Genomic DNA, 27,699 nt, shown 5'->3' with positions numbered 1-27,699 from the left:
TCCCCCCCCCCCCAGCCGGAGCATCCCCCCCGGAGCATCCCCCGCCTGCCCCGCGGGAGGTAAGCGGTGCCTTTCGCCGGTCCCCGAGCATCCCCCCGTGGGTTTAGGGAAAGGGGGAGCCGGGAATGGGGGGGGGGGGGGGGAGGGGGGGGGGGGAGGATGCTGCGGGAAGGGGCTGCGTGTGCGTGGGCAGCGGGGCCGAGCCCGGTGGGAGGCAGCGCAGATGGATCCCTAGGTACCTGCCCGCCGCGGGTGGGTGCCGGGGCAGGGAGGGTTTCGCTGCGGGGGGGGGGGGTGTGGAGGGGAGCTTGGCTCCTCAGTGCTTTCCTCCTCTGCCACGGGCGGGTGCGAGTTTTGGGTGAAATAAGTGCCCGTTTGGCAGAGAAGACGGTGATGAAGTCTCCTCCGTCCCCCCCTCCCCGCTGGCTGGCTGGTCCCGGGGGTCCCGCAGGCTCCCTGCACCCCAAGGGCCTGATTTTTGGGCTGCTAGGAGCTCCTGGGGAAGCTGACACCGGTGAAAGTCTGGTCTTTAAATTACAATTTGGGGAGGTTTCCTTCGTGCGTGTGTTCCCAGAGATAACAGGTTTCCACAGGCTGTTGATGAGCCAGGCACTGCTGCCTGTCCCCATCGCTCGGGTTGTTCGGTTTATCCCACTGCAAGTTCCTGTTTCTGAGTTTTCCAGTTGCTTATATCTCTGTTGACTTTAGTTGTCTGAGCTGAAAATTTTCCATCCTGGATGTCCATCTCAGCTTGGCTTTCATTTCTGTATTTATTTATTTTATTCCAGCCAAGAGGGAGGCAGGGATTGACCCTTGCCTCTCAGATGGCCGTAGTTCTGGTGACCTTTCCTTGGAGTAGCACTGCCCACCCAGCCTCCCTCCCTGCAGGGTATTTGCATTTGGGAAGGGAGAACAGATTTTGTAAAGATCTGTTGCCCAAATACAGGCTGATTTGCACAAATTGTAATAAACTACAAGCTTAATTTCCTTCTGGTTTATGTCGGGTCAAGTATTAATTGTAGCTCTGGTACACACTGCTGCTGGTGGTGCCACAGCAGGAAGAATAGGTCAAGGTCAGGAAGCTGAAAAGGATGAGGAATAAATGTGGATTTAGAGGAGACCAGCGGAACTGCGTGGGCTGGGAAAAGGGGGTAAGGCTGAGGCTGGACCAAGAGCTGCCGAGGACCGAGACCAGCGGGGACAGGGTCCCCTCGCAGGTAGCTGCTGCTGGAGCCGAGTGCCCCAGCCCTTACCCTTGCCTTTGGCAGACAAAATCCAGTTTGTTCCTCTAGCAACAGCTGTGATGTCTGCCCGCTCTCCTTTCCCTTTGAGAACAGAGCCCTCAACATGTCAAACAGCTCAGGCCACGCTCAGGACTTGCCTTTCCCACAGCCCAGCTGTAGGTTATGAAGATCAAGCAACTCCCTTCTGCTTCCTCTGCAAAGGGCTGTTGGAGCAAGCAAAAAACTGGGTGCTGCAGCAGGGGAGAAGATCCCATTTACCACCCAGCCAACGAGGTGTTTGGAAATGCAGTCTGTGTTCAGCCAATACTCGCGCCGCTGGCTCAGCTCTCACCCTGTGCTCACGTGTTCATGTTTGCTTATTTTTAAACCCAAGGCATGTGCTGACTCCAGGTATGTGCCTGGCCCCAGGTGACCCTGCAGGCACTGAAACAGCCAGAGCCAGGCTGCAGGGTTGGGTACACGCTTCAGGCAGTGGCTGAGGGAAGGTTGCTCTGACATCCCTGTTCCAGGCTCGTGTGTTGTGCCCAGGAGCTGTGATGGAGGGAGCTGGAGGAGGCAACCGCCTCCGGAGCCCAACCTGCTAGCAGGGTGGTTGGTGGCAACAGTACGGGCAGGAGCAGCAGCCGAGGAGATGCTCTTTCAGAAGTGCTGAGCGCTCGGAGGAGCCACGGAGCTGAGAGGGAGCTGAGCTTTGGATGCGTAAAGTGCTTGTTGATGTCATTTGAAAATTAGGTGGTGTAGGTTGGTCACTAGAATGGCAGCGTTGCTGTCACTGCTCTGTTTCAGGCCAAGAATGAGGCCAAGCCCTGGAATCGCACAGTAAATATTCTGGCAATGCACACGTCGGAAGAGCTGGTGACACGATGCTGTTCGTCCTCAGAGCAGGGTTTTACCAGCACAGAGAGAATGCCAGGCTCGAGCAATGTGGAGAAACAGCACACAGCGAGTGAGCACCATTCATCTCCTGCAGGCAATGAGGCAGGGGACAAGAGATGCATTTATGTTGCCCGAGCATCTTGTAACGATGCAAGTTGGGGGATTTCAGCATTCAGAGTCTGAATTTGTGACTGCGGTCCAGTCTGAATTTGTGACTGCAGTCCTCTTGTTTCTCCATCGAAACATTGCTCCCAGAGCACTCGAGTGCGTTACAATTCTGTACTGAAAGATAAAAATTCATCACTGGTAAAACTGTATGAGCTCTAACACAACTAAACGTTGGGTGAATTTGGCCCGCCGGCTGTTATTCAGCTTATCAGGTCTTGAAAATTGGCACCAGTTTATGGGAGCTGAGTGCTCTGTGCTGCACTGGGGTCAGGGGGCAGTGGTGGATATCTGAATCTTTGGCTCCGTCAGGGAACATTCTTCTACTTCTCCCCCAGGAATCAGCCCAGCCTCGCTGTCTTTCTTACCCTTACTGTGTTTATAACAGCAATATTATCAGAGCTTTTAAAATTGCGCTCGGGACGCAGGGCTGGAGGTAGGGGCGGTGGGGGGATGTTGCGTGGGAGCCGTGGGTGGTGTTAGTCTCTGTTTGAGCTATGTTGAAAGAGCCCAGGTGCCACAGCCCTTGGCACAGATGCCCTTTCTTATCTTCTGCTTTCAATTTTGCAAACAAGCCACAGACTAGATTGCTTTCATGATTAACTTGCTGCTACTAAGCAAATACTGCTCAGCGCTTGTGCTAATACATACATAAAACAAGAGACTCTATTTCTGCTTTTTGCACTAAGGTGTAGGTTTTATCTGTAATAATCTGACTGGCTTACTGAGAAAAGCCTTCAAAGCAGAAATGTTTAGTCGAAACCATAGCTGCTAGCACACCAGCACGGCCCATGTGCTCAGACCGAGGTGCGTCCTGGCCGGCAGCCTGCGAGGCGGCTGGGCAGGAGTGCCAGGCTGGCCTGGGGCGAGGGTGCTTCCCGGGACACCTCCAAAACCAGTCCCCTGCAGCCAGCAGACTCCCTGGGGATTTATCCTGGTCTGTCCATGCAGCTCGGGGAAGAGCAGGGACTCTGGAGGTGTCCCGACGGCTCACCCGCTCTCTGCCTCTGGAGCGATGCGTCTCCATGGGTGGCTGAAGAAGCGCTGGCTCCCTCTGAGCTGTCACTGCCCTACCCTCTGTCCTGCCCTGATCCTGACCCAGCCGGGTCTCAGCGGTCTAGAAAGCTTCAACAAGGACTTTTACGCCAGTTGCCAGAGCTGTTGTCCTCTGCGGCATGTCCCCTCCTTGGTGCTGCTCGCTGCCTCTTCACCTCAACTGCTTCGACTTCCACTTTCAGCTGAAGCCGAATGTGCTACACTCCACTGAGTCTTTACTGACTATGAATGCAGCCTAAAGTAGCCAGTTTAGACCGAGACATCCGTGCTGAGTCAGCTGTGTCCCAAACTACGTGACCGGAGGCAGCGTGAGGCCACGGCTCCGCTCTCGGATGCGCAGGGCGCGTTTAGCTGCGTTCTCGGGACGGGCTGTACGATGGAAGGTTTCCTGCGAAAGGCTGCGGGTGGAGGGATTAGTGTGGGATAACACGCTCTCTGCTCAGGCTTTCGGCCGTTCCTCGGCAGCTTCTGGAAGAACCACAGCTCGGTTGGGGAGTTCCCAGCTGGGGCGATGCATGGGACAGGGGGTCAGAGCCCTCGCTTGCCCCCAGCACCATTTCCAGTGCTCCCACTGCAGGTAAATGCGTTTCTTAGGATGAATTATCTTCTGGGCTGGGACTTTGTAGGGAAGCCCGTGTGAGGTGAGGCTGGAAGGAGAGGATGCCGGAGGGACGTCCCGGCTGCGTGGTGGCAAGCTGCGTGTTGCTCTGGGGACTGCAGAGGGCAGTGGCACCCACAAGAAGTGTGGGTGGCCCTGGGTGCTGGCTGGAGGAGCTGCCCCAGGCAGATCCTGGCAGGCTGGGTGGGAGTCCTGGGATTATCCTGGGCGGCAATGCTGGTCGAGGCATCCCTCGCTGGGCTCCGTCTTTCAGCTTGGATTGCCTTGCTCTGCAGAGTGTCTCTGCGAGTTACTGCATGGTGGTTTGCGGGTGGCTGTCGGGGGCTGCCCTGGTGTCCCCAGCCTCTGTGCTGCCATCCCTCCTGGCCGTGGCCGTGGGGAACGTCCACTCAAGACAAGACACAAGTGACCACCGCCGTGATGCTTCCCTTAAGCTGCCCTGACAGCGAACAGGGTCAGCCATCCACAGCAACGAGAAACAGCCACGGTCAAGGTCAGCACTGCTCAGAGGGCGATGGGAACCAAGCACAGTGCTCTCTGCCCTCCCGCTGTCTCTTTCCATCCCGCAGCGTCATTACCGGAGCCAGCTCCGATGGGAAGGAGTCTCCGAGTGCCTGAAGCGAGGCGCAGGTTAAAGCAGTTGCAGAGCACACATAGAGCCCATCTGGCCCCAGCCCAGCATCCATCCCCCTCCCCGAGACGAGGGGTCTGGCAGTCTGTCAGGCTCCCTTTGCAGGTGCTGATTGCTCGTGCAGAAATAAGAAGGGGAGCAGCAGCTACCTTCTGCCTGGGCAGGGTGTGAGGATGTGGAGCCTGTGGAACACGAGCACGTGGAGATTCCTGGGATAAGGTTCAGAGGCAGAGAGACTGGAAGATGCTCCAAGTGCAAGCAGGGAGGCCCTGCGGTCATGCAGTCCATGTGGTCTCAGACCTTGGACACCCACCATCATCTGACACTTCAGGGTAGCCTCCACATCTGCATCTGGAGGAGCGGTTCAACGCGGGGGGCTCAGCTAGGAGACCCCAACACTTGCTGCCTGGGGGGGACTTGGGCACTCTGAAGAGCTTCCAGCTCCTTAGGAGTCCTGGGAGAAGAGCAGCAGCTCCAAGAGGTCTTGGAGGAGCATCTCAGGTTGAGGGTGGAGAGCTGCTGGTCCTATCAGAGCTGTCAGGAAGAAATGAATGCACCGAGTTCTGTTTTATCAGTCTGTGATCAAAACCTTGTGCCAGAGCTTTGCCTTGAGCACTTGGAAGAGGGTTTGGTTTACTGCCAGTCTCTTTGCCCTTCTCTGCACTTCATTTTACTCATCTCCTTTTCTCTCATCTGCTGGAAGTGCAGCCTGCAGTGGTCACTCTTCCTCAACAGAATGTTTCTCTGTTCTTATTTAATCCCAATAATTGCTGTACACAATGGCCCTGCAGTCTGACAGGCACAAGGGAGTGTCTGCCATCCTCCCTAAGCCCTTGTCAAGCTTGTGCCCAAACCTTGGGGCGCAGACCTCCAGCTGCCAGCCCGCAGTTCGCAAAGCCTGGGCATGGTTCCGTTTTGTTTCTGCCTATTTTTTTTCCTCTGGAAGCCAAAGTCAGCCTCCAGCAGCGGCTTTGAGCTGCAGCGTGGGAACCACATCTCCTAGTTGTCCTGGGACCCTTGCACAGAAACCATTGGCTTCACCCCCATGTTGAGTGTATCCCCAGGGCTAGAGGTCAAGTTCAGGTCTACGGTGTGACAGCAAAGAGCTTTTACGTAGGCTGCAGCATGGCTGGAGGGAAAGATGTGTGAAAACATGAAAAACACGACCGGCTTTGGATCTGTACCACTCCGGGACCCGTAACGTGTGCCGGGCAGCTCTGTGGGGCTTCCTTTCCTTTGTGGCCCAGGAGGTCTGCGGTTGCCTTTTCAGCATCTCTGGTGTGTCAGGAGTTTCAGTCTCCTGCCTCATGTTTGTCACAGCTTGTTCTCAAGCTGACACCCATCCCACCCTTTCCTGTCTCATCTCGAGCTGCTGCGGGGGAAGGCAAGCTGCTGGGGCAGCCACACTTATCGCTTCACAGCAGCCATGGACATCTGCCAAACACAGCCCCATCCTGGAGCCGGCTCAGCTACAATAGCTTAAAAAAGCAAATACAGTCGTTTTTTAAAATGCTCCAGGCTTTTCAGCGTAGCTGCTGTGGAGCCTTGTGGGGAAATCACTGGACACGGAAAGCAGGCAGAGCTCTGCCACCTGGGAGACAGGAGGAAACCTGGAAGAGGGTTTATTTGCAGAAGAGAGGTTTGCAGAAGTGGGCTGGGTCTGGTGGAGAAAATACAGGTGGATTTGATTGAAGAAACAGGCAAAGGAGATGTCAAGCACTGTACGCCCTTGCTGGCACGCTGTGGTTGAGGAAGGGGAGAGCAGGTTCTTTCCCTTCTAGCTCAGATATGCTCACTGCGCAGTCATTCTTCAGTGGATTAATAAAAATTACTCCCATTCGTTACCGTGCCGTTACTGGCCAGGCCAGGCCCTCGCTGCCAGGCACTGCTGCAAGGTTTGCAGAGGTCCAGCGGAGCAGAACCATCGCCTGCCTTGCGGGATCGCCTTCTGCCATATCTTCCTGCTGGGCCAGTATCTGAGGCCACACAAAGGAAGCTCTATTTACATAGATGCCATCCAGCTGCTGCTTTGAGATGAATTCATCAAGATACAGAACTCCTACAACTGCCATTTCGCTGCCCAGTTCATGTTGTGCAGCATAGAAGTCGCATTCATGAGCACATTAAATTACTCTGCTAATGAGCCTGTCAATCCCCAGTAATTCATCAATACGTAATCTATTAGTCCTCCAGAACAGCCATTCCCACATAGCCATGGAGGAGTCTGTACTCTTTCTAGGGCTGGGAGAACAACCGAGAAATCTTCAGCATAGCACGGTCTGTGCTGGTTTGCTTTAGGATTTCTTTTTCTGTAGGCGATGTCCTGCTAAACCCCCAATACGGACTGTGGTTTAGTTTTCCCTGATCAGGAGTTCGTAATGCTCGTAGCCGTTTCCTTTGCTGTGAAAGGCAAATCTGCGGGGCGAGGTGGGGTTCCCTCACCTGCGGGGCAGTGGAGCTGCTGGTAAAAGTGCTCAGTGACTTCAGAGGAGTTCGGGTCAGTCCCCTTTGCCTTATAGAGCCTTTGCATTTATTTTAGCAAAATATGACCACAACTTATTCTTATGCTGCTAAGTTTAAGAGCCCACATAAGTCTCTCCCAGCTAAGACTGTGTCACTGGAGAAAGGGCAACACCTTGTGTGACTTTATTGACCTCAGTGGTCCTGGTGAAAAGCCTTAGGGCAGCTTCTCCTCTCCTCTTTACCCTTACCAGCTGCTGGGAGCAACAGTCACCTGCTTTTGGAGAGAAGGCTGTGGTTTCATGGGTGAGAGGCTCTTGTTTTAAGTGAACCCTACTTAAGGAGGTTTTTCACTAGTTATACAACTCAAGTGGTGTTCATTTGGTATACAGTTAATTAACCCAGTGATTAAGCTGCATAAAGCTCACTTGCTTGCTTGCTCTCCCTTACAAGCACCTTGTTTTCCATCAGCAAATTAGCATGACCAAAGGGCTGCAAAACCAGTTCTGCCGCTCTTTTACAGGAAAGGGATGGTCTTAAATATGAGATTCTCATAAGGCAGTGTTGTGTGAATCAGAGGTGTCTGCTGTCGTCTGGATGCGACTGAGCAGCTTTGTCTGGCTCTTGGCTCTACAGATGAAACAGCTTTTGCCTTTGCCTCATCTGATGGTGGAAGGTGCAGAACGGGGAAATCCGGAGGTGGCAAACTTTGAGCCTCTGCTTTCTTTTCTCTGGGTCTCCCGAAATACCCAGAGAAAAGCATTATTTGTACTCTGTCTGCCTAAAGCACTTAACCCGCAGGATTACTGAAATATGGTAACCTCCACATCCCGCAGTGTGCAGCGTTTCTGCAAGCTTCGAAAATGGCATGGTTCCTTCCTGGGGAATGTGGGCTAGGAGCCTTGGAAATTCAAGAGGCACGGGTCCTGGGTTTCACCCTGCCCGAATCCTGCTGAGCCGCGATGCTGGGGACTACCCAGGCTGGGGCGGGGGGACAGGGGACGTGGTCCTGCCAGTCACCGGCATGTGGGCTTGGACAGCCTGCTAATTACCCTCGTGTCATTATAGAAGCAGTGACGCCCACTGATGGGAAGCACTGAGCTGGCCTGAGGTTGCTTTCTGGAAGCGTGAAATTGGTTTTAACATGATGTCAGTGTGCCTTAATTAATTTGACTCTAGCCATCCTTGCATGTCTGGACCAAAACCCAGCGAGATGCTGCAGGAATGTATGTCCGCAGGAGTCCAAGTCCCGCTGTGGCTGCCAGCGGGTCCTGCAGGCAGCGTGCACCTGCAGCCAGGTCTCCGTGGCTGCTCATGCTAATTGTGATTTTTGCATAGAGTAGGAGTTACTGAGCAGCTGCTGGGTGAAAGGCAACCACACAATCTCACTTTTAAGAGTGAGAGTACACTCGAAGTCTGGAAAATGAATTTAGTTTTAATCTGAAGAAAATTGAGTTTTATCAGTCTCCATTTATCCTGCTTCTGTCTGCATAGACTTCTGGATGTAGAGCTAATGATTTCCAGAGGGCAATAAAAGATAATGGCTCCCAAACAGGCCGTAGAGTGGAAAGGTTACATTACCAACTATTTAATGCCACTGGGGCGGCAGCGTGCCTGCCAGCTCCTTTACACTGCGGTGCTCACCTCGAGACGCCGCTTTCTGCCGCCAAGTAGATGACTTTGTGGAGTGGCCCTGCTGCAGGTCGGCTGATAGAATAATTTTGCTTCTAGTGATTCGTTATTATCTTACCCACCTGCTTTTAAGGCACGTTCATCAGTTACTATTTATCACCTCTGTCTGGTTTTGTCAATATATTATGTTGTGGTTTAAGTCCTTCCTTTGTTGATGTATGATGTAACATGCGTGGACGCAGCAGGCTCCTATGAGGTCAGCAATGATGGAGATGGCTGGAACTGACAAAGCTGAGCTGATTTCATGCCCCTTATGACAGAAGGGTAACTGCAAGCTACATAAAAGAAAACAGGCAGACATTTTAATTCCACATGTGTTATTTGCACGGATCAAAGTTCCCCTGGGCGATCCTTTCCTGGGGAGAGCAATGCCACCTCGGACCCTTGGCAGCAGCGTACGACGGAGGAGGGACCAGCTCCCACCGAGAGAGTTCAACTGAGCGGTGGAGAAACCAACGCGAGTTCGTGCTGAGATAATGCAGCACAGAAGGGATTAGATGATAGAGGAAAAGGATTGTTTTATCTGCTCAACCCTTGGAGTTCAGCCCCCAGGAAAAACCAGAGTGGGTGCAGAGGAGGAGGATCAGGGATCAGGGACAGTACTGCTTGATTTCACCGCTTCACTGACATGCACTAATTTTTGCATCCTGATATTTTTGCCTTCCTTTCAGGAAAGAAAAGGCACAGCCAAAAGCCTTCTTGAGGAGGTCAGTAAACATGGCAGCGACCATTCTATTTTGAAAGTCTCTTTTCTGAAACAATAAACAGCATTGTACAAAATAGCTGACACTTCCCATGCAGCCGTTGCATCATCTTCCTCTGAACAAGTATTGTGGTTAATAAAAGTGTAGTAGTGTGTGACAAGCCAGCAATAACAAGCATAAATATGGGAGGTCCCTCAGCACATGAAGGTACCCTGGAAGAGCTGTCTCTAGAAGAGCTTTCTATCAAATATGCAGTGCAAATAAGACTAGCTCGTGCTGTGCAGAAAGCATTGCAGGCACAGACAGGCAATGCGTGGATGTAGCACGTGCACCCAGGCATGTGCTGGACAGGCTACGGGACCTGCTTTAGGGGATGCTCCTGCACGTCCGTCTGGGTTATTTGAAGAGTTAGAAGCTGGTCTGAAAAGAAAATGCAGCCCATTCTAACAGTGCTGTGTTACTTTATATCCAGCTGTGTGAGTATATACTCTGCAGCTGTAACTGTTTTTATTAGTTTCAATAGATGAAGTACAGTGCACTGTAAGAAAGTCATGTGGGATTCCCCGTAGCTTTTCTTTTTCTTCTGCTTGTCTTTTCTGCTGCATACAGCAATGAAAAGAAAGCTGGTTTTCCCCCTGAATGATGGATCAGTGGAGATGACTCAAATCATCTGTGTTCCCTTGTTATTCCTCATGACCAAAGTCTATCAGGGAGAGCAGAGCAAATGTCTCTTGCCTTGAAGAGGAGAGTCAGCAGTTGCACGCTCATCACCTAAATGAGCGCAGCCTTGCTCATCAGAGGCGATGAGCTCTGTGGTGCCTCTGTGGTTTTCTGCAGAGTGCTCAGGGTGGGACTATCCCGCTGCTGTCACTCACAGCCCCCAACGTGGATCTAGGAGCAGAAGACCAGATACCCATCTTTGAAAAAGCTGTCCTCTCTGCAGTAGTTTCAGCTTTGCCGGTTTTATATCGTTGTATTTCCTCGTGTGATTCATGCAAGCTCACCTCGAGAAAAAAACAGCCACCTCTGCCCGGTGCCAAGGTTTCACAAACACTTTAAGCTGGAATCACCTGCAGAAGAGCTGTTGCCCTCCCTCATCCCCCAAAGCTCCCACCAGCCCCAGGCATCCCTCTCCAGCTGGCACGCGTGGCAGCGCGGTGGAGTCGGGCAGGAGAGGAGGGAAGGACTCATACTTGCAGGTTTTCCAAGCAGCCGTGGTGCAAAGCCCCGGGCACCGCACTCCGTCCGCACCCCAAGCTGTCCCAGCCGAGCCGCTGAGCCTTATCACCAGGACTGCTTGGTTCAAATCCAGTTTGTTTTCTTCTGTGTCAAGCAAACTATAGACTTAGGAGCTAAAGTGGGTTTTCTTGTGTCAACAGCCCAACCTGCAAGTCCTCCTTTTACGTTGATTTCCTTGTTTAGGGAGAAATTGCCCGTATGCCGCGGCGTGCATCCCTCGTGTGCAGCGTGCGCAGGGAGCGGCCGCTGTTTGCGGTGGCAGAGTCACAGCTGCTATTTTAAGGCACTGATGCCCCAGGTGAGTTTCTCAAGTTTCTCAGCTGGGAAATGACTTTTTTTTTTTTTTTTTTGGCAGGTGGGTTTGAGCAGTGAGCCATCCTTTCTCTCTTTGAACTGTCCTCCTTCCTAGTTGGGTGTAGCCCAAAATAGATGGAGCAAAATCCCAGTTTCACCCAGGTGGAGAGGAGCTTTGCCCTTGACTTTAGGAGCATCCCAGCTTACCCTGCAGCTTCCTCTGGGTGAAGCATTCAAGAGGACCCACAAGCTTTCCAACTTTCCTCTTTGCTTTTGAGAGAAAAGCATTCCCTAAGTGCTCTTCCTCCTGCTAAGCAAATTCTTTAAGTTTTTGATACTCAGCCCATTTTAAATGAAGCTTTGAGTTCTGCCCTGGATGTAACATTCGGCTGCACGCTCCAGCAAAACCAGGCCTGTGACCTTGATTACGGGAATCACGTCATTAGCTCGGGTTTTGTTTGGTATGTTTGAGAAGAATGGGGGATGCTGTCTCCTAGCCAGTATAAACAGAATCGAGACAGTTTTAGAAAAAAAAGAAGTATATCTACTTGTTGAAGTACATCTTCCTGTCTAATTTATCTTGCCTGTTGTCCTTTGTTTAGAACCAAGAGCATACATGGGGCAAGGGACAAAAAAGCCTGTGTGAGTGTTCAATTATATGATATTTCTCTATTATAGTCAGCAAACCTGCTTGATAATGTCTGTTCTTTTGCCTTGGAAACATGACGAGAAAAAGAAAAAAAAAATCCCTGGTGGCTAATACTATTTTTTTATTTAAGCACTACAGCTGGAATATGGATAAACTTTCAGATTAGGAGTCGTGTCTGTAGCTGCTGCTCGCTGTACACTCCAGGCTGTGGGACTCCCAGTCTTGGGTCTCCTTCATGTCAAGGCAGAGGTGTGCCCCATTGCCCTGTCCCCCTTCTCCTCACACCCTGCTTTCCGTCAGAGGGCATTTGGGCTGGATTGGAGCATCCAGGTCTCCATCCAAAACGGAGACAGCTGGAGAAGCGCAGCCAGGCTCGCCAGACCACCTTATCAATACATTCAACTTAAAGGCCGGCTGGCTTGGCAGCCCTCACAGCCATGTTTCTGACCCTGCGCATGCTCCGGGATGAGTTTTGCCTTCCCGACGCGCCGTATGGCCTCGCTGCGATAGCCGCGCTGGTGCTGCTGGTGCGGACTGGGCTCTGGCATCGGCTGTGGTGAGCTGGGGACTTTCGGGCTATTTTGAGCGTAGTGAAGGTGAGCCCAAGAACATGACGGTATTATGGCCTTGAGCAGGAAGGATTGTAGCTTCCAAGTGAGGTTTTTGTTTGTTAGGGCTTGTAATGTTGACATACTTGATTTGGACATGAATTTGTGAACGTGTCTGGTTTCTTCTTGGCACTGCTGTTTCTGAGAACAGATTGCATTGCAATGCAGAGACAGCCCTGATGACCAAGTCCGTGTTAGCAGAAGCTTTCCTTTGTTGCTGTTATGATCTTGGAAAAAACACCTTGCTAAGGAAAGAAAAAAAAAGGGGGGGGGGGGGAATGGGGAAAAAAGGAAGGAGAAAAAACAGATGAAGCAGTATGCTGTGTTGGCTTTAATGTTGGTTTGAAGCTGATCAGCAAATCTAACATAAAAGCACAGGGAGCTGGCAGAAGGCAGGCAAGGTGATGGAGCTGGGATTACTGCTGCGGGGTCATTGATTCCTGCTCCCATGATCTGGTCGTTATCACTGTTGTATCTTGAAGTACATAATCAAGTCCTGTGTAGCTTCAGTGTAACTTGGAAGACACAGAAACGTGGCAATAAGTGAGCACGAAATGGTGCGCGCAGGGGGGCTGGAGCTATTCGTGCGTGCCTGTACCACGGCGGGTCGGCAGAACCCCACGCTGCCGCGGTCACGCCAGTTCTGCTGTGGAAGCCTGGCCACAGCGATGGGAGAGGCTGAATTAAGCAGGAATTATACACCCTGGGAGTAAATCCTTTGGTTTGGAGGAACAAACCCAACCGTGCTCATCAGGGTTATTGTGACCAGGAGGGTCCACGGTCACATTAAACCTGCCAGGGCAGGTAGTGCTGCGTATCGCTGGTAAAGGGTGGCTGTGCCATAAATAAGTTATGATGTGCTGTGCGAACCCTGACTCATCAGGATGTAAAATATTGCTTCCCATAAATCAGGGTGAAGCAGCAGAGGCACGCAGAGCTGAGTGGCAAACAGCCTGACAGAGGCTGTTTCAGGCTGGTCTCGATAAAGACAGCAACTAAGCCCAAAGTGGGGTACAAGTGCACACCCATTTGCCAGAAAACTGGCAAAACAAAATTATTTTAATTCTCTTACCGAAAGCTGTGACAACATTTAACCCACTGAAAATTAAAAACATTGCTGAGGGAAATTCCTTGGAAAGCAAATAATGGCTGCAAGCAAACTGTTTTGTCAAAACGTCAGTTTTCTGCTATAAAAAAAAGCAGATTGACAGAAAAGTTTTGGCTCGTCCTCATGCTTACATAACAAATTGGGCAGAGTGCTTTGTACCCAATTAATTGGAGCCTAATAGCAATCATAATTTCGACTGCTGGACTGTGTACACAGAGAACTGCTCTGATGTCCAGGTATTATAAAATGGACTCATAAAAAATTTGAACAATCTTGCTAAATTAATCCTGCTCTACAGCATAATAAGTTGCTAATGGAGATATATTTGATTTAATTATGACTATTTAACAAATCTGGCTAGCACTTTGGTTATGGAGTTGTGTTACAGCCAATATCTCCTAGACTTAACTTATATAATTTAGTTTTATTTTAGTCTTACTATTTTAACCCTGTAATAATCCTTCCAGCTGCCATGTGGAGCATCTTTTCCTGTCCCAGACCACAGGACAGGAAGAAATGGCCCAAGTAAGTCTGACTTCTAAGCAGTGAGGGGGAAATAAAGCCTTCCCATTACGGCTCTCTAACAGTGTTGCAACATAATAAATTTGAAAAGGACTATTCGGTTGGGACACCTTCCGAGGTACTTAGCCGTAGCTTTTTGCCTTGTCTCATTTGTTTCCAGAGCACTTCCCTCCCCTGGTTTGGTGCTTATTTTGCACCCGCCGTGGCCTCTGCATTGCCTGCAGAGGAATCCTGCAACCCACGCTCACGCTGCGCCTCGCCGCTTCCCGGGGCACCGGCTCTTCTGAATCACTCACAAGCTTTTGTGGTTTCATATCTTCAGCCCTTTTCATCTGAATCTCTCCCGTTGCCCCGTAAACATTAATGAAGTGGTTTAATATGATCTCTAGGCTAGGAAAGATGTCAATATTCCTGTTTTATAGGTGATGGACGTACAGAATACAGAGGTAAACAAATAGTGGCAGGTTTCCTGATCCTAATCTTCTGCTTTAAGCATTGCATCGCGCTTCCTGTTGATGCAGAGCAGTTCCCCCGATGACCTTCATTATATCGTTGATTCACATGATTTAGGTGAACGAAATTATCGGGAGTTACTTAGCTAGATGGTCAGGTGGCCTAGATGTTTCCATACTCTTGGTTTTGCTTTGTTGTTTTAATTTAATTGCTAGAATGAATCAAGCCTTGACTAAGGTGATAATTAGATATTCAGGTGTTCCTGAGATGAAGCACTATTCCTAGAGAAATTCTCAGACAGTTGAAAAATAAATGGTACGTTGCATGGGAAAAATGGGAGCTGGATGCTTTCGGACATACACGTGCACCCGCAAATAGGCACCGCTGACAGCTCGTCAAACAGCCTCGCAGAACGTGCTGTTGCCCATCGTCTCCTGTAGCCTGCAGAAACAGCAGCTAGGTGGGGAACTTCTGGGATTTGTTGGAAATTTATAACAGGAGCTGATGCTGAGCATGGCAGAGGAGCATGGGAAGCGCCTGGGTAGGGATTTCTTCAGAGTCAGGGGTTTCGTCCACGTTGGTACACGCAGGGATTGTAAGCCTTTTACATCCTCAAAAAATAGAAACAAAGCTGCTAGGAAAGCAGGAAAACATCAGACCTGTATGGCAAAGTGCTACGAATAAAGGAGCAAATGCCATGAAGCTGGTGGAGGCTTCTAGCAACACGCTGATTTTCCAGCTCACCTGCTGGCATTTGTAATCCTGGCGGGTAGTGCTGAAGGCATGTTCCTGTGGTTAACTGCCTCGATGTGTGCCATTTCCCATTCCTGATTAATTATTCTCATGTAATTGCCTTTGAATTGCTTCTTGCTTTCTTCTGTGCCTTCAGAACCGCAGGGCTGAGGTCCCTGCTCGCGGGGTGCTCTGTCTGCCCGAGCTGTGAGCGATGGCTTTAGCTCATCCTCGTCGACGTCTGTATCCTCGCTAGGTATCTGGGCTCTTTTAGAAAACACGACCTTAGGAATTGCATTTGCGGTTGAGAAACACTGCAATGAACATTTTAAGGTAATTAGGTAATAAGGGAGGCTGATGGGTTTTACTCCAAAGGATGCAAATCCATCACAGGACAGGATGGCGGGGTGGTTGTGGGAGGGCATGGCATTGCATGAGTTTGCAACAGATGCATTTCAATTAAAAACAGGAAACTGAAAATATGAGTCAATAATTTATCACGTGTAAGGCTGACTCAGCTATTTCTTGGGGCTGTAATAGTTGCTGGCGGTGACCCTTCCCTCTGCAGCCCTGCCCTGCTGCGGACAGCGGGACTTCACCCAGGGCTGAGCCTGGGCCGGGAGCTCGAGGGGCCAAAATTCAATAATATAACTGAATATTGAGATTGAGCCACCTGAGAGCTGGAAGGGCGTCGTCGGGGACTGCCAAAGCTTTGCCCAGCACATGTCTTAGGAAGCTGGAAGTAAAGCGTGGGTACCCCAGGTCTGTGGGGCTGTCACCAGGCTGGCGATTCTCGAGCTTTTTGATCCACCTACCTGTTACTCTGAGTATCATGGGCTGCACAAGCCTTGACACCAGTATCTGCATTTCAGTTTTTTGGTCATTTATTTTTGGTAGCAGGGTAACCACACTGCGTCTCCAATAGCATCACAATGAATTTCTCACAGTAGTGTTCATACCCATAGAATTTCATGGCCGTTTTGTTTGCGTGGGAAGGATGCGTGGGGCAACAGCAGTATGGAGGACCTGGGGCTGAGACCAGGGTTACGCACTGGTTTCAGTGTCACTGAACTGGAAAGCTCTGGTTTTTGTGGGGGGTTGGTGGCCAAGTGGCGTAAGTCCAAGAAAAGCAGATTTTTTTTGCAGCTGGCAAACTGGTTAACATGGATGAGGAAGCGAGTGTTGGGGGATCAGCTGAGAATTAGGCTCCCGCGGTCTATCCTCAAAAGCAAACGCCTCATCCGCATTTCTGGAGAGGGGCTGTTGGCTGCTGGCTGTGCTGGAGGCTGGGCCAGGCTGGTTCGGGAGCCTCCGGAGTGTTCTGGAGCTGAGGGTGTCAGGGAAGGGTGCATACAAAGTCTGTCCCCCTTGGCAATCCCCCGTCTTTTAGGTTTTAAAGCTTTTGGGGCAATTTTGCTGTGAGAAAGCTGACTGCATACACCTGACGCGAGAACAGGAAGAGCTTGAAGTAACATTTGCATGTCAAAAAAAAAAAGAAAAAGTCAAAGAATCAAAGCAGCTATTGAAAAAGGGAAGAAAAACACTTGAGTATGTCAAATTTGATGCTCTAAGCGTTTCAGCCTGGTTGTTTCCACCCCACAAGTACGCTCACCCTCCGCCTTCCCCTTGTGTGTGTCATATTAATAACCTCTGAACTTGAGATACCCGGTGAGATCTCCAGGGTGGGGAGCTGCAGCCTTGGCCGGAGCTCGGGGCAGCTCTGGATCCCACGGGGTGAATTAGCACGTGGGAAAAGCCCCAGGAGCAGCTCCTCATCCGCAGCCGTCGGGACCCGGAGCTGGTTTCAGAGCCTGAGTTCAGCCGTGGTGCTCCCAGCAGCACCGAGCTCCTCCAAGCCCCTTTGAACCTACGCTTAGTGCTTTATTAATGTACGAACGTGGAAGATTAAAGAGGTCAATCCTCTGCTGTTGGAAACCGGCACGCGTAAGCGTAATATCTGCACTCGCTTGATGTGCATGCAAGACTCTTGCGTGGAGCTTGGGTACCACAGAGTTGGAGTTGGAGATCTGTAGGGCTGTCGGCAAATGTCAGCAAATTTCTGCGCTGGGCAGGATGTTGTTAGCGTATGTCTGGAGGGTGCGTCTGCTCACGGCGCTTCTGCGCTAACACCCCGCCGGTGTCGTTTCCTCCGTCTTCCCCTCTGCTTTCAAGCAGGGCAATAGCTCAGAGCCTTGGCACATACCAGGCGCTTGGTGAAGTCCCCAGCAGGACAAGGAACCCAACGCAGGCTCAACAGCGGGCGTAAAAATGGACGAAAAATAGCATTGCCTTCGGTCCCCAAAGCGTGTACCCAGTGGAGAGCTGCCTGGGAACTGCCTTCCCGTGGGGAAGCACCCAAATCCTTGCCCTTTTAGCTCTGAAGGAGCAGAGTCTGCTCTACAGAGATAGTTTTTGATGAGCTTTTAGTAAATAAGTCAGGTCTCCCCCCCTTGCACCCGCCCTGGGAGCTGGCACCGTTCATAAGAAATGCTGCGACTGGGCTGGGCAGATAGGCGCAATGCCAAGGCAAGATGCCTTTTGGTTGACCTAGGAAGAGTAAAAATGTTGAGCTTAGTATGGAAAAAAAAAAAAGACCCACTTGGAGGAAGTTATGAAAAATCACACAAATACGTCTGTGAACTTGGCCGCTGTACAGTGGCGGTGCCGAAAATAGCTGCAAAAAAACCAGGCTGCATCGTGGTGAGCAAAGCTTCAGCGAGCTGTGGCTTCTGCTGAAGCGTGAGGAGCAGGGGGTGGCAGGAGGAAGGTGATGCCACATCTCACGGCGAGGGCTCGCGAGGGCTTGAGGAATTCACCTGGTTTAGCATCGTGCATGTTGGAAGGTCAACTTGCATTTATTGGCTTGGTTTTAGATGTGCTCAAAAGGTATTTGCATGAACTTTAAAAAAAAAAAAACCAAAACATAAGCAAATGAAACACAATCTCCACAGGAAATTTTGACATAATTACTGTGACTCAGCTTATTAATATTAGCCATATTACATAACTGTTGGTCTTGATGCTTTCTTCTTGGCTTGTGACAATGCTACTGGGCATTAATGGAGATAAAAGAATTTGTCAGGTACGAAGCTGAAAATCCAGATTTTCAGGTTTTTCAGTCACCCTTTCCACATACAACGTAAGAAGGGTCTCCACTGGGCAGTCACCCACCGCGGTGCTCCTTAACACCGAAACAGGGCAGGGTGCATCGGAAGAGGGTTTCATCCCCTGCGAATGGTCTCGTGGGGTAGCACCAGGATTTAATTAAAGGTGAAATTGTGTTATGAGCGATGTAGTCTGGCTAAGGACTCTGACCACGGAAGTGGGGTCAGGAGGTGCAAAAATTACTTAGAAACTTCATGGCTTGAAGGTAGCTCAGGTGGACACAGGTCACAGTCAGGCTGAGCAAAAATTAAATGTTTCAGCTCATTTCGACAAGACAGCTGTTCTTTGTGAGGGTTTGGGGTTTTTTTTAATAAACACAACTGAAACATTTTCTTTTTATTTTATACTTATATGGGGTGATTTAAGCAAAATTCAAATGTACTTGTGGGAAATTCCCTTTTGATCTAAATCATATTTTCTGAGACAAAAGTGCTGTGATGAGAAAGTGAGAAAGTTCTGAACAACCCATATTTCAACATTTCTTTTAGTTATTCATGACAAGCAATGCTCTGCATATTAAAGTATTTGATTTCATCTTGTTTCATGATGTAACTGAGTGATCCCTGTATGTTCACATGCTTTTTATTGCCAGTAACCAGTGCTGGCTGGGTACGAGGTGCAGGTGACAGACACCATGAGAGCAATGCCGGTTTATATGACTTTCCACTAGCTACATAAACAAGTAGGATGGCCACCAGTCATCACTGTTGTACAGGGAAATTCAGCCTAAACATGATCTGAAGCCCTGTAAATACAGGATACAAATGCAGCTGCTTCCCAGGACGATGCATGAGTCAACTCCAGCCGAACGTAAGTGGCTGAGAAGTGATCAAGCTTCTGCGAGGGCTTGTCCTGGAGTTTACATCAGCTATTTCCAACCTTCTTTTTAGTGGCTGTGCATTTTGTTACTGGCAGAGTAACTACTCCAACTAGCAAAAAATAATAAATAAAAAAAAAAAATATATATATACTTTGTTCACTTTGTGACTGAGGAAAGTCCATCTGCTGTCATGAGCCATCTTTACAGGTATTACAGCTCAAAGTCTTGAAGGCTGTCCTTTAAGTAGCAGGCATATTGGCTTTCATCTCTAAACATTTTGTATAGGTAAATAACTTACGAAACAGGAATATGGGTAATTCTGATGTAGAGGACAAGAGGAAGAGGAGCTGGGCTGAGGAAACCAAGGAACGTGCGTGTGCTGTAGGGACCTCTGTGTCCACGCATGGAAGGTATGTATGAAAGTGTCCTGAAAATGATCAGTTTGGATTTAAAGACCTTGTTTAAACGGGCGGTGCATGCACCAGCATGGGAAATACTGTTATGAAAAGAGACCTTAGAGAAGGGGTTGCTTTTTTATGCCACTCGTCAAAATCATTATCCCAACATCACTGACTGGAGGCTTTGCAAGAGTTTGTTCTTTTATTTTTCCAGTGTCATTCTGCCTGATGATTGTTGCTTATTAATATTGTTCAAGGAATTTTGCATCGTTCAAAGGGTGTGGTTCGTGTTAGAGGGGGAAGGTCCAGCTGACTATTGACAGGATACCACTAAGCAGTGCCTTCACATGTATTAAAGAAAATAATCTGAAATGCATACGAAATACAAAGTTTGTGGAGGACCAGAACAATCTGACTTACTACTTGTTATTTACATTCCCTTTTCCAGAGAGTGAAAATGCCAGAAATAAAGGAGAGGAGCTACTTTGCAGAATTTCCAGTGGTTTTACAGACTGAATTTCAAATTTGTAGAAATCTGCCCTGGGAAGGGGCTGCTGGCGAAGCTGGGGGCTGGTCTGCTCAGCCGCTGTCGCAGGGAGCGGCCAAAGCTGGAACCGGTTCCCGAAGTGTTCATGGTCTGGTGGCTCACCAGGACTTTGGTTCGAGACATCAGATTCTAATCAATGAATTTTGGGAGACGTGCGCGCAGCTGCATGGACCGTCTCGAACAGTGTCTGTCGGTCGGTGAGGAGCTGGTCCGTCTGCCCCGTCACGTCAGCGGTCCCATGTGCTGGGGAGGAGGCACGTATGAAACTGGGTTTTTTCTCCATCAAGTAAAACACTTTAAATCAAGTTCTGTGCATATGCTAAAAAAAAAAAAGAAAAAGCCTTGATTACTGGAGATGAACAGTGCACATCTTCAGAGACTAACATTAAGCTGTCTTTGAGGTGGTGGGGAGAGTATCTGTATCATTACCCCTGTTCTGTCTCCTTGCATTTTGGATTGGGCCCCCATGTAAACACTACAGATACATCAGCTGTTGGACTGTTTCCAGTCTGTTCCTCCAAAGTCACGCATCAGCAGACATTGCTGAGCAAGAAAAAAAAAATTGTATTTGGGTTTTTAATGTGCAAGATAACAGGACATAAAGACTTGGGGTGACTTATGGTTGTAATATGTAATTTTAATTTGAAGTCTATTGATTTAGTTGTTCAGTTTCATATTTGTATCTCGATAGCATGTTCCATCTACTTCATACAGCTGTTCTTCAAAGTATGAGTTTTCCATCATGCTAGTGCTGAACTTCATGGCTCCATACAACAGAATTTAGAAATTTATCACAAATGTGGGGTATTTTCAAGTGGCCAACCATCATCACAGTGTTTGTTATGGAGTAAGGACAGACTTTTGGATTCTGATGTTATTTTTTACTCACTTACTTAGCACTGAAGTAATCTTAATTACACCACTTAAATTAATTCTCACTTACATGAGGAAAAAATAGGACAGTGTTGGGCCCATTTCATTTTTATCCAGAATAACAGAATGGTTTATTCAGTCAGCAAGGAGTCTCAGAATAATACAGATTTATCTTGTTTTGCAAGAGTATGATAAATTTGATTACTCTGATCTTGTGGTCATGAAGATTAGTCCATCTGATGTGGCACAGGGCTGTTCGAGGATTGCACTAGGAGGGGTTGTTTCGAGGCCAAGTCCTCTCTCTGCAGATGCTGTGCAGGCAATGGTGACTTCTGCTGTTAAATGTCAGGCTCTTTAGTTCTGCTTCCCACAGTAAACACAGCTCACGTGGAGATGTTGCAAGCGCTCAAAAGGGAAAGTTCAGATGTGGTCCTGGGCTCGGACAATCCACGACTGAGACCACCAAGAGATCAGGTCTTCCCTGCCTGCACGAGCCTTTTGAACATTGCTGGTGCGTCAAAAAACCACAAAAATGTAGAAAATTTCACACAGAGACCTTGTGTCCCATCCACCTCTCCCCATCTCACCTTGATTTCTAGGACTTGCTGTTTGGTTTGGCTAGAATCGGAAGTGAAAGGATAGTATTTCTAATTTCTCATTCTGGCCCAGACCAGGAAATGTGGAGAAGCATTTCTGATCTTTCTAAGCTGAAGTCTCTTTTTTTTCAAGCCTGTAAGCAGGTAAAGGGAAATTTGCTTTTTGATCTGAGTAAGACACAGATATCCAAAACACTTCACTCACCTCGGGTAAAAAAATATTATGAGATGCTCCAGCCTTTAAATATTCTGGCTCCTGGAAGCAAAGAACTTCCTACTTTTATTTTAATTAAAGTTCATTGTTGGGTAATCAACCTTTGCTTTTCTAATTGAATATAGTATGTGTGATGTGGGACTTTCCAAAAAATGACATCTGATTTGGTCGCTGTGTTCTCTGTCCCACTGGTCCTGATGGAGGGGCTAATATTTCCCCATAATCTTTCCAAAGTTCATCTTCCTATGCAGTGTACTTCATAACCTTCTTCATTAACAAAGAGAAAATTATTCATTTGTGATTTTTTTTGGAGCAGAGAAAACTTCCTGTGAAGTTTTTCATCTTACATTTGATTTCAAAATATAAGGGATTAGAGGGGGTTGAAAGCAAACAAAAATATTAGTATAAATTATCTGCTTTCCACAGAAATTGTCCATTTTTTTGTGATTTATGGAAAATTGCTTTGCTCTCTTCTTTCTCCTCTGCACAGCTTCTTCCCTCTTCTCATCCAAACAACTTTTTCTACACTTTGCAGACAAAGTCTGTCTCTTTTCTGCTGAAGAAAGCCAGGTATCATTTGGTTTTTTTTTTTTCCTTTGGAGGCAAAGTGAAAATTTCTCTCGCATCTGCTATTTTTCCTCCGCAAGCACCCTCATTTTTCTGAGCCCTTTTACACTGCCTCCTTGTTAGGGGACAGAATCATTCCAGCAACAACTTAGATCTGTTTGTTTGGGGAGAAAATGAGAATTGTTGCCCAGGAGGGACCGCTTCTTTTGTGTTTTGCCACGGTAAACGTGCATTCCCGAGGACGGTGGCTTTCCCCCCATGGACCTTTATCATCTCCCGGCTGCGTGGACCATCACCGGCTCGGGGATGAAGCGTGAAGAGCAGAAACTCTCTGCGCACAGTGAGCCCGCCTGTCGGGAGATGCTGCTTCTGCTCCGCTCCTGCCCCAACCCGACATCCTACGCGACTTTCAAGCAAATCACTCCGTCTCTTTGCGTCTCCGTCCCCAGCCATCCTCGTCCGGGGTAATCACAGCTTCCTTGCTCGTAGGTAGGGGAACTTCAAGCTTCAGTGGTGGATTTGCATGTCGAAGCGGAGCCCTGCGTGCCGTGCCGCGCTCCGCGAGGGGAAGCAGCTTGTGGGAAAGGTAGGAACTGGAGAAGTAAGTGGTGCCTCGAAAAAGCTGCCACAGGAGGGGGCTTGCTGAAGAGGGGATGTCCTGAGATGGAACGGCACGAAACAGCAGGAGCCGCCGTGCAGATGAGCTGCAGCTCCCGGGGGGGACTCGGGGTTTGGGAGGCACCGTCTCTGTGCCTTCGTCTCTGACACCCTGGCCCTCGTTTTTATTTAAACGCACGCCTGGGTGCTGCACCTTGTTTAGTAGTGTATCTGGGAAATGATCAGCCACAGGCTGGAGCTTATCCCCAAGCCAGAGCCATCTCTCGGGTCTTCAGTGGTGCAGAATTCCCCATCTTGGTTCGTATTTCTCATTATACACAACTTGCTTGAGTTTCCTTGCTTAGGTAGCCATAAACTCCAGAGCTTCAGATACCTCCCCGCTCTATTTCTAGCCAGCAGCAAGCCCTGCATTAGTCACTTGGTGATGCTCCAAGCCATCGCACAGGACGAGGCGGTGGAAAGCCTGCAAGTCCCAGCGTGGTCGGACACCTCCAGCTGGTTCTCATTACAAGCTGGATGGTGTGCGTGGTGTGTCCTGTCCAGGCATTAAACGCTGTCTCGGGTCATGGGGAAAGCAGATCTTAGACAGTTAAAGCACCTTAAGACAGTGCAGGAGTTGAGGAATATGGGAAATTCTTTTTCGTGGTAAGCTGGGCGGGATGGAATGGATAAACTTTTAGGAAGCAGAGACTGTGCCAAGGAATCCCACAGATGTTGGTGGAGGGCTACAAAAATTTTAGGCTCTCCGATCTAAGTTTTCATCTTCCAGCTGGACTGCAAGGACAGAATTTTTGTCTGGGAAATGACTTCAGGGTATTAGAAGAATGCAGTTCTCCATCTTCACGTCTTGCCATGCTGAAGCCTTCTGCAGGGCAGACCCTGCTGTCCCCCTCACATGGGATGGTTTCTAGCATGAGGAAGACGACGGCGCTTTCCCACTGTAAGGGAATATAGCCAGAATAAGGTTGTGAGACGGGAGGGTGGTTGGGAGGGTTTGGGCAGACCTGCCAGCAGCTGCTTCGGTGATGGTGTTTGGAGAAGAGCTTCATAAAATATACCAAAGGTAACACGCTGTCAGCTATCTTGGTGCCAGTGTTGTAAAAACTTATATATATAAGTTTTATATATGTATATGTTTTATATATATATATATAAAAAAACCCATGTGTGTATATATATATACACACACACACACAACACTTGCAGGGAGAGTGGATATCGGCATGTGAAGAAATTAATACACTTTGACAAAGAAGGAATACTTTCTATCAGCTGATCTAGAAATACAGTAATATTCAATATATTAACATTGTCCCTTTCCTTACAGCGCTTGATACATTGTTTATAGCCAGAAGAGGTACGGGATGAAGCCAAGCCTGGGAAACCTCCCCCTTTGGAAGCAGGGATGCGGATTCTCATGGAGCAGCAGTTGATGGTCGGCATACCCAGCAGCTCTGGCCGGCGGCTGGGTGATGGCTGTGGGAAAGCTCTCGCCGTCCGGCGGCTGTCGGGTGTCTAATGTGACAAGGGGACACCGCAGGGAAAAGTGGAAGAAAGACGGTGGAGTTAGTCCTGAATCTGAATTCAGGTTCACAGCCATGTGCTTTGCAACTAGTAAAGATTAAGATCTTAATTTTGGCATTTCTTGTGCATTCTGTGGCCAGAACACGGCCCCGTGTCTGCTCTGTGTAAGAGCCTTGGGAATGCTGGTGTGCGGGGTGTGTATTTTTAGGTCACTTCTTCCAGAAAGGTGGATTCGTTTCGATGGAACCAGCCGACCACTTCGGCACTCAGCCATGTTGTGATGGAGAAGAAGGACAGTTTCCACCTTACATGATCTTGCTGTCAGAGGTTGTGACCTTGCTCTCATGTTTGTTACTGCTTGATTTGTCTTCACTAACTTTCAGACTCTGACCCTGCCAAGATCATTATCAGACCGTCTCTGGATTTCAGTGGCCAAGCACTCAAAGCAGGGGCCCCCAGCAAGGGCTTCCTCTGCCTAACACAAAATAAAGACCAACCTCTGCTGAACTAATTCATCCCACTTTAATCCCTCTCTTCAGGAGGTCTCTTTGCCCTCCTGGAACCACCTGGTTCATTAGAAATTGGATTTTGAATGTATTAGAAATGTAGAGCTCATATTCCCACAGGCACGTGGGGACGAGGTGGAATGAATGTGTATATTGTGTCTTAATAATCTGGTCTTCTGGGGTTGTCAGACTTTTTGAAGGGGGTTTGAAACGGGGACCAGTTTAACCTCACACAAGGCATTGCGTCCTCACTTTTACCTAACTGTACAACTCCATATAGATTTCCTGACCTCAAATATAGTGCTATACACTAATCGGATATTATTTAGAAAGTATTTGGTAAGTAACATCTGCCGCACTGAAAATTAAATTAAGGGTGTTAAATAGAAGTTTAAAGAAAACAGGTTTTGGGAAAAAAAATCTTTGAAGATACCTGTTTTAGTTCAGATTTCAAATTTAAATTTCCTTAGAGATGTTGGCAGGATTAATTTTGCTTTTGTACATGCAACATATTTGTTCATCTATGCCATTATACAGCTCCTTTCAAGTGGAATATTATACTGGAATACAGCAAAAGCCACATTTAAGATATGAAACTGGAGGAGAACATATTTCATACTGCATAAAATGCACCTCTGGAATTTTCAGTTCTTCTTTTCTGCAGTATTACAAATGCCTTTATAAAGTATCATGGCTCATGAGCTAAAAAGAAAAAAAAAAAAAGAAAAAACCCTGTGGCTTTGGATATATTCACTTCAAGTTTGTGGTTAATATTTCCCAGGCTGCTTAGAGGTGAGCGTAAGTTCAGTCGTCGCACTGCTGCTTCACCAGTCTCTGCCGGTGTTTCTAGATGACTCTGATAAAAGATTGTGAAAAATGGACCTGCGGTAAATCGCATCATCCTTGTTATGCATTGTAAGATGGGGACACAACTCAAGCTGGGTGTCTGGGTCACGCTCAGCCTTCCCTCGCACTCCTCCTCCATCCCCGCAGCAGCCGCCGGTGCCGTTCAGCCGGCGCAGCCCACGGTGGGTGCAAACCCGCTGCGTTCTGCTGCGAATTCGTTGCGTAACGCTGCGTTTCTAGCCGTGCTGTTTTCCTCCTTTGCACTAGAGATTTTGCATTAGCTAGCGGTCATGGAGACACCAGATTTCGCTTTGGTGGAAGATAAAAAAAAGCTTAAATAGGGACCGAGCCCAGAGGCTGCTCTGGGTGGACCTCGCGAGCCGCTGTGCACAGGACCCCCCTCAGCTACAAGTGTTCAAGTGGTGTGAGACCGGTCTGAACCGAGAAATCCTAGATCAGCCCTTCACTTTCCCACTGCCGGTACCCTGAACTGCGCAACCGCTCTTTAAACCCCTTTCTTTCCAAAATACAAAGAGCTTTTTCCTTCTTAATCACTGAGAGGTTTTACTTTAACCTCATTAAACTCCATTGCCAAAATCCGAAGCAGATTGAGATGAAGCAGCTGATAGGTGAGAACACGAGTTACAAACTGGTGCTGAAGAAATGCTTGCAATAAAACAGCCTCTCTATATGTGTCTTTAAACAATGTAAATCGCCGTGAGTTACAATGGGAAGAAGTGGGGAGTCCCCATTTGGCAGAGTTACGTTAGAAATTAAACCAAGGCCGGTCTCTCTGGGTACAGCCAGGGCTGTTGGCTGCTGGCTCGTTCCATGCGGTTGGGTGTTGTGATGCTGGGATATATTTGTGTGTTTTATTTGTATGTAAATATAAGAAAGCAGAAACATAAGCCCTCCGGTGTACTTGGCTATTCTAAAATAAACCCACACAACCACGTATTTTGAGGGAGGTAATGCAGATGCTACAACCGTAAGAAGTGCAAGTGTCCCTGCTCGCAGCCTGCTGCGCCGGCCTGAGCTGTCCCCGTGGGTACGAGCCTGGGGTTGCGTTATTCTGGGGGTGTCCTGTCATCCCCACGTGCAAACCCGGTATTCACCCCCATCCCAAAGCAACTCCTGGTGCTTTAGGTGTACGTCGGGTACCTTAGCCAGGGAGCTACACTGCTGGGTAGGAGTTTGGTGCCAGTTTGCACCAGCACTTCGGCAACTCCTCCTGGCATCCATCTGTGTTTGGGAACCAAACTGCAACGTGTCACCTGGACCTGCAATGCTCTTTACTCTGCATCTTGCTTCTATCGTTACACAGTCACTTACTACATCAAAATAGTCCTTAAAACCTAGCACAAGTAACAGATCCTTCTGTTTTTAGTATTTTCTCACCAGTCTTTGCAACTGAGAGGTTACTTTCCCTAGTGTGGTGTTTGCACAAGAGGGAAAATGCTATCTTAAAGAAGAGGTGCCCCGTGACTCAGTCCCCACACGATGGTGTGTTTCCATTGTCACCCTGATACCCTCGGCAATCCGGAGTCTGGCTTGCATGTCTTGCTTTCCCACTCATTATAAAGTGGGAGTGATTGTGCGTGAAAGGAGGTGCCTGGATGTGAAACCAGCTGAGAAATATCCCGGCCACTTCTCTTTTCCCATCAGTAGATATTGCTTCAGTTCCCATTTCCTAACACTGCCTCTTTCATCGGCTTCAGGCCCTTTTCACCACTTGCTTGCCAAGGATTTCTGAGCCTTGGACCAAGACGTTCTTCAGCTATTTTAAATGAAATCTTTGATATTCCTATTGCATTTTGTCTTCAAATGGGCATTTATCATACTTTCCACAAATTTTTTCCCTCTTTTCTAGCAATACGAACTAGAGTAAGATATTTACACCATGCTTTCTGCAAGGCTCTGGCCACAGAAATAATCTCTGTCCTCCTCTCTTCTTGCCTACACCCAACTTTTTC

The 27,699-nt window shown here is 48.7% G+C and overlaps 1 long non-coding RNA gene across 7 annotated transcripts; it reads left to right on the top strand.

Moving 5' to 3' along the window:
• LOC128154967 (uncharacterized) lies at positions 1-26,634 on the top strand. Of its 7 annotated transcripts, none has more exons than XR_008239495.1 (4): positions 17,639-17,938; positions 18,888-19,027; positions 19,884-20,240; positions 24,178-26,634. It is a non-coding gene; the product is annotated as an uncharacterized LOC128154967 (long non-coding RNA). The 7 variants fall into 7 exon arrangements; XR_008239496.1 differs by lacking the exons at positions 17,639-17,938; positions 18,888-19,027 and adding exons at positions 19,036-19,244; positions 19,343-19,447; XR_008239497.1 differs by lacking the exons at positions 17,639-17,938; positions 18,888-19,027 and adding an exon at positions 1-59.
• The last annotated feature ends 1,065 nt before the right edge of the window (positions 26,635-27,699 follow it).

This window comes from Harpia harpyja, chromosome 20 (assembly GCF_026419915.1).
Source record: "Harpia harpyja isolate bHarHar1 chromosome 20, bHarHar1 primary haplotype, whole genome shotgun sequence".
NCBI classification, from domain to species: domain Eukaryota; kingdom Metazoa; phylum Chordata; class Aves; order Accipitriformes; family Accipitridae; genus Harpia; species Harpia harpyja.
Note: the sequence above shows the minus strand (reverse complement) of the source record. Positions and strands in the feature narration are given on the sequence as shown.